Source organism: Capricornis sumatraensis, chromosome 8 (assembly GCF_032405125.1).
Source record: "Capricornis sumatraensis isolate serow.1 chromosome 8, serow.2, whole genome shotgun sequence".
Classification (NCBI taxonomy): domain Eukaryota; kingdom Metazoa; phylum Chordata; class Mammalia; order Artiodactyla; family Bovidae; genus Capricornis; species Capricornis sumatraensis.
The window spans coordinates 99,916,826-99,924,087 of NC_091076.1; the positions used below are offsets into that span (position 1 = coordinate 99,916,826).

The 7,262-nt window shown below is 52.0% G+C and overlaps 1 pseudogene; it reads left to right on the plus strand.

Moving 5' to 3' along the window:
• Positions 1-99: 99 nt before the first annotated feature.
• On the plus strand, positions 100-5,164 carry LOC138083675 (protein phosphatase 1 regulatory subunit 14B pseudogene; annotated as a pseudogene).
• Positions 5,165-7,262: the final 2,098 nt, after the last annotated feature.

Sequence of the window (7,262 nt, forward strand, 5' to 3'; positions counted from 1 at the left end):
GAAAGTGACACCTTCAGAGATGGTGGAGGTGTGGCCCGGAAAGGAGGAATGAGCGTAGCTGCTGCTGGTCACCCAGCCCCCTGGACATGAAAGGGAGAAATGTCCACAGCGGAGCAGGTGAGGGCATAGCAGGTAAGCCTGGAGGGGACGGTCCGTCTGCAAGGGGCTTCGGCCCTGGGAGGACTTGCTGCCGGACTATCACATCCTTCTCTATTTTGGGCAGCAGATGGAGAAAGGAGAGTGAAGGGCTGACCTGCTGACCATGAAGCCAGACAGGTGAGGTGGGATGCCACTTCCCCGACTGTGACCAGCAGAAATGAGGAGGAGTCCATCCTGAACACAAGCCCCTCTCCCCACCCTTGAAGGGTACACGGAAGTACAAGGTGCAGGTTCCCAAGGTGGAGGGGAGGAGGCTGGGGAGAGATGCCTGGTCGCAAGGCTAAACCAGGCCCCTTCTGTCCCTTTTTCATTGTTTAATTGAAGGACCCCTGGGGCCACCAGAAGCTGCAAGAGGCAGAAGAGAGCCCTGCCCACCCCTGGATTCAGACTCTGGTCTCCAGAACTGTGAGAGGCAGATTTCTGTTGTTTCAAGCCCCCCAGGTTGTGGCAATCTGTTATAGCAGCTCCAGGGCTCACACAAGAAAATAAGTTATGCTTCACAGTAGAAAGTGCTATCAAAGTGGCATTCCTGTGAAATAAAAACAAACCCTAATACAGTGATGCTAGTGGTAAAGAACCTGCCTATGAATGCAGGAGACCTCGGTTTGATCCCCGGGTTGGGAAAATTTCCTGGAGGAGGGCATGGCAACCCACTCCAGTATTCTTGCCCAGAGAATCCCTATAGACAGAGGAGCCTGGTGGGTACAGTCCATAGGATCACAAAGAGTCAGAGATAACTGAAGTGACAGCTTCACTTGTGAAGCATGACTCATGCTTTATAGAATGTATTAAGTACAAGTATGTGTGTTTTGGTGGTGAGCACACAGAAATCATAATTGAAATGTAAACTGAACTCTGGAGAAACTGTTCTCAAACTTCACCATTTTCTCCTGTGGCTTCTCCGCTGGCAAAATCCACCCCCCAGTATAAACAAGAACACCAAATTGTGTCCCAGCTGTTTGTAATTGTCTTTTCAAGCGTCTAGATTCAAAATGTATTATGTACAATTATGTCTTCAATTGCCCTGTGAGAATTACTGCAATGCAGAATAATTTCCTAGACAGAGAGTCTACAGCTTTGATGAGGAATGATCCAGGCAAATATTGAATCTGCAAAAAATGTCAATTACAGGCTTGATAATATTTGTTTTGCCAAAGAGAGGGAGATAGAGATGCTTCCCTTTGCGGGAGAAGCGTGTCATCAAAGTAAATGTGGATTTGAAAAGCAGGCATGAAGCTGCATGTATCGGGGAGCTGGAGGGAGGTAGCCGAGCTGTCATGGGGGGCAGGGGATATGCCCTAACACACCAGGAGGGTGGAACCCTGTGTTCACTCCCTGCTCCCAATGTGCTCTCGGACCTCTCTTCCCGTGGGGCCCCAACCTCTACCAGGGGTATCCTCAATATGCTGACCTAGTGGTTGAGGCTGACAAAGCCTCAGAACAGGGTGGTTGTTATTGCAGATGCTCCTGCTGGCAGCAGGCAGATGGGTTGATGGTAGTAATGGGAGCCAACTCTCACATAGGCAGAGGGTGCCCAGTGGGATCCCTGCCCTCGGGGGGGGGGGGGGTCGGGCTGGCCCTGCTCCTCCTCACCTCTGACTCTCGATCCCCAACCTTTGCTCTCCAACCAGCCTCAACTCAACAGTCGGGGTCTGGGTCCATCTGTTCCAGCTTTGATGGACTATTTAGGCCTGTGCCCTTTTTCTTCGGATCTCTGAAATCTCACATATTGCTGTTCTCAAATAAGGCTGATTTCTGCCCATCAAGTTTTGGCTTTAAATCCTACTGTTCCCTCCCTACCTCAGTCTAGAAATCAAGTGTGGACTATTGCTTCTTTCATTCTGCTTTCCCATGAGAACAGTGGAACCAGCCCAGGCACAGAGGCCTCTGAGTCACTGCGGAGAGGAAGACAGAGACAAGGAAGAGGTCCATAGTCCACTTTGGTCCGAAGGCAGTTGCTCCAGCCTTTACCCTCCCTAGGCAAGGCAGCCCAGAGATGCTGCCACTGCTGTGTCAATCAGAGATCATCAGGAACTCAGCTGACTCATCACAGTGAGAGAGACCGCACAAGGTCGAGAAACAGGGGCATTTCCAGAGGATGTTGGAAAGGATTCAGACTAACTTGTGCTAGAACACTTTGCTGTGTTCAATGCTCTCAGGGAGCAGGGGTGATTCTGGGATCACTGTCTTAGCAACTCTTATCTAGAAGGTGTGAAGACTGAGCCAGGTTAAAGCTGTCTCTGCTAAGAGCAGCAGCAGCTCCGACTCCATGATGGGGTTTGGTCTTTGCAGGCTCAGACACTGCTCCATTCTGGACTGTGTTCATGCAAGGTTTTGCTTTTATGCTGTGTCTCTAAGCCAGAGTGGCCTTGTCCAGGGAGCTGTCATATCCTACGGGGCCCGCTATGGCCAGACTGTGTGTGTCAGAATCTCCGGTGCTTTCTGTGCCTGATGAGATGACAGGAAGATGACTGTCTCGGCCAGGAGTAGACTTGATACTCAGGTCTGGAAAATGCCTTCTGCCCTGGCAGAAGCTGACTTCCTACTTCTACTGGAGGACAGTGCCTTGTGTCGCTCAAAGCCAGCCAGCATTGTCTGCTGGTTTCTTGATTCCTTGCCCCCGCCCCAATTTTATCTTTGTTCCTTGGTCCACTTCAGAAATCAGGGGTAAGGATGGTAGCTTTTTGAAGGTTCTCTAGATTGCTTTACTAGTGAAACACTCTATCATATGAAACAACTTTATTTCCAAAGCCCTCTGCTTGTTGTAATAGTTTCCTACTGCTCTTGTATTCTGAGTTTCCTGTGGCTGCTGTAACAGATTTACCAATTGTAGAAATGTATTCTTCCACAGTTCTGGAGGCCACAAGTCCAAAATGGGTACCACTGGGCTGATGTGAAGGTGTGGGCAGGGCTGTGACCTCTCTGAAGGCTCTAGAAGGCTCTTTCCTGCCTCTTCCAGCTTCCACGACCTCAGGTATTTTGCCTTGTGGCTGCATCATTCTGACCTCTGGGTCCGTCTTCACATGGCCTTCTTCCTAAGTGTATCAAACCTCTCTCTGCTTTCCTCTTCTAAGGACACATGTGATGGTACTCAGGGCATATCCAGATAACCCAGGGGCATCTCCCCATCTCAGGTCCTTAATTTAATCACCGCTGCCAAGATTCTTTTTCCAAAACAAGGTAATATATGCAGGTTCCAGGGATGAGGCGGAGAAGGCAATGGCACCCCACTGCAGTACTCTTGCCTGGAGAAACCCATGGACGGAGGAGCCTGGTGGGCTGCAGTCCATGGGGTCGCTAAGAGTCGAACACAACTGAGCGACTTCACTTTCACTTTTCACTTTTATGTATTGGAGAAGGAAATGGCAACCCACTCCAGTGTTGTTGTCTGGAGAATCCCAAGGACTCGGGAGCCTGGTGGGCTGCCGTCTATGGGGTCGCACAGAGTCGGACACGACTGACGCGACTTAGCAGCAGCAGCAGCAGGGATGAGGACCTGATATCTTTGTGGGCCAGTCTTCAGCCTGCTGCATGATGTACTGATTCATTGGCTGTGCTGATTTACAATATATATTTATTCTCTCATGGTTCTAGAGGTCAGAAGCCCTTAGTCTTAAGGCACTAAAATCAAGGTGTGGGCAGGGCTGGTTCCTCCTGGAGGCTCCAGGAGAAATCAGTTCCAGGCCTCTTCCAGCTTCTAGAAGCTGCCATTGTTCCCTGGCTCGCGGCTGTACCGCTCTAATCTCTGCCTCCAGGGTCACCCTGTCTTCCTCTTCCCAAGGGATGGCATGTACAGCCCAATCCTCTCCCCATCTCAAATTCAATAATCCCATCTGCAGAGTTGCTTCAGCCATACAAGGGGACACATTTACAACCTTGGGGGGAGTTTTCCAGCTGACCACACAGGCCCCTCCCCTCTTGCAGATGACAACCCTGCTCCAGGAGAAACCACCACCTCCAGTTCTGATGGTTCAGCAGATAAAGAAACCGGCTGCAATGCAGAAGAGATGGGAGATGCAGATTTGATCCCTGAGTGGGGAAGATCCCCTGAAGGAGGGCGTGGCAACCCTCTCCAGTATTCTTGCCTGGGAAATCCCACGGATGGTGGAGCCTGTGGGCTACAGTCTATGGGGTGGCAGTCAGACTGACTGAGCACAGCAGCACAGCCAGTTCTGTGCTGTTTTCTTAACCTGTCTGCATCCACGTCCATATGCATCCCTCAACAGCGGGTTCCTGAGTCTGCCTGCTTTGAGCTTTGTGCAGAGGGAACTGCACGTGGGTCTGCTTTGCAACTTGCTTTCTTCGCTCAACATGTTGATAGCTTACAGTGAACGACGTCGGATTTGTGATCCTGGAAGATTTACCTTTGGGACCAGTGACCAGGCTTGATCACTCAGGAGCTTTTGTATAGCAAGAGTTTTATTAAAGGGACAGAGAAAGCTTCTGCCCGGGGGCTCCGCATGCTGCAGCTGCCCCTGGGCACCCCCCCCCCCCCCCCCCACCGCCACCGCCCTTGCCCCGGAGCCGAGCTCGAGAGCTAACCCGCCCGGAGCTATCGGGCGTCCTGGAGCGGCGGCGCAGGGAGGGGCCAGACGCGCGCACGTGGCCATCGCGGACAGCGACCCCGGACCGGGGAGTGGCGGCCCAGGGCCCCGCAACCACTTTCAGAGCTACCCTGGGGCTGCAGGCGAGGGCCCGGGCGGCGCGGACAACGAGGGCCCAGTGAGACCCCAAGGGAAGGTAACGGTCAAGCATGACGGTAAGGAGCTACGGAAGCACCTCAACGTGGAGGAGTGGATTCTGGAGCAGCTCACTCTCCTCTACGACTGCCAGGAAAAGGAGATCCTGGAGCTGGAAATCGATGTGGATGAACTCCTGGACATGGAGAGCGATGATACCTGGGCTGCCAGGGTCAAGGAGCTGCTAGTTGACTGTTACAAACCCACTGAGCCTGCTGGACAAGATCCGGGGCAAGCAGAAGCTGAGCACACCCCAGAAGAAGTAAGGGTCGTCGACCCAGCTGAACGGTGGCTCCACAGGACAATCGCTGCCCCCTGACCTCGTAGGAACAGCAATACCAGGGGGCCCTGAGGTCAGGCCTGGTGCCACGAGCAGGGCTCCCTATGCCCCTGGCCCAGGGGCCTCTTCCTTGCCCCCTCAGTTTTCCATTTTTTGGGTTTTTATTATTATTAAACTGATGGGACTTTTTGTGTTTTTATATTGACTGTAGCGTGGGCCCTTTAATAAAGCTAGGATATGCCTTTGGTGCAAAAAAAAAAAAAAAAGAGAAAGCTTCTGACAGAGACATCAGAAGGGGGCCGGAGAGTGCCCCCACCCACATCTTGCTGCTGCTGCTGCTGCTGCTAAAGTCACTTTAGTCACGTCCGACCCTGTGCAACCCCATAGACGGCAGCCCACCAGGCTCCGCCGTCCCTGGGATTCTCAAGGCAAGAACACTGGAGTGGATTGTCATTTCCTTCTCCAACCCACGTCTTATCAAGGTCTTATATACTTTAACCAGACCTACTCCCACAACATACATCTTAAATTAACAAGATTAGAACTAACAATAGAAAGGTCTTACCAGACCCACTCCCACAACATACTTCTTAAGATAACAAGATTAGTCAGAAGGTTCTTGTTAAGGAGAAACATGTCCTTGAGCAAGATACTTTGTTATACTGACTGATACAAAGCAGTGTAGAAAAAAAAAAATGTTGTCCTTTTCTCCTCCTTGATAGCCCCAGCCTGGGACCCCTTCCTTCTTCTCAAGGGCTCCAGACCACTTTCTCCTCCTCAGGGACTCCAGACTTATCAACCTGCCTAGGAATTGACTCTCTTGATTTGATATTCATCCACGTGGACATAAGGGGCTCTGGTGTTCGCTTCTTGCCTCTCTGGTGTTGCGTATCTGTCCATTGATGGGTAGATGGAGTGCAACTCTTTTCCACTGGTGGCTAAATTCCCTGGCCTTGCTCAGTACATTTTATCTTTTAAAAGACACTTTTAATAACCCCACAGTAGACAGACAACTCACTGGATGCCCAGCCCCTAGTGGAGACACACTTGGTCACAGGGACACTGACAGCATTCCAAAAGCATTGAGAAGTGTCTCTTCCTGGGGCCTACGCTGTTAAAACGTTAGAAGGTGTTTTTCCTCTTAACAAATAGAAAGCTGGGTTTTAATACAGAACAGATTAGTGCCTGTTAGGGGGGTTTTGTGTCCTGGGGAGCCCTGTGTCCCTGTAGGAGGTTCTGCGTGTCCTGGAGGGGGCTCTGTGCCTTGGGGGTTCCGTGTCAGCTGTGTGTCTGTGGGTAGCTCTGGGTCCTCGGTTGGGGGGCAGTCTGTGTCCCTGTGGCGGGGGTCTCTCTATGGGGAGGTGGAGGGTGGGGGTGGGAGAGTCTAGACACTCCTTTACACTTGACTCTCGAACAACACAGGGGTTAGGGACACCCGCCTTTCACACAGTAAAGAAACCGGCGTCTAATTTATAGTCTTCCCTCTTATCCATGCTATCTACGGTTCTGCAGCTGCGGATCTAACCAACCAGGGTCGTGTACTCTTGAAAAAAAAATCTGCGTGTTAACTGGCCCCGCATTGCTCAAGGAACATTTGTACTTCCATTTCTTCACTTCCACCCATTTTGCTCTTTTCGCGAACATTTTACTAGCACACCTGTTAAAAACTCCACAAAGCATTGTTATTTATACTGAGACACTTATCCTTTTATCAATTAAAAATAAGAAAATCTCTTTCCTTAATTTACATGATTTCCGGGGCGGGGGGCTTGAGTTAGTGTGCGAGTCTGGGTCCTGCCTACTCTTGAGGTTTGAGGGGCACGGCTGGGGTACCCAGTCAGGTGGTTCCCACCCTTAGCCCCGCGCTCCAGAGATGCGACCCCGCTTCTCAGGTCAGGCCCCGCCCCCAAGCCGAGTCGACCCGCCCTCTTCAGACGCGGCCCCGCCCCCCGGAGACGTGACGCTCTCGGCGTTCCCTGCTCCCCCGGCAGGCCGTGGGTGGATTGCTCGGCGCTCCGCGGTTCCCTGGCTGCGCGCGCAGGCGGTGGGCCTTTCGCTTCCGGCCGCGGCAGCATCGGGGCTGG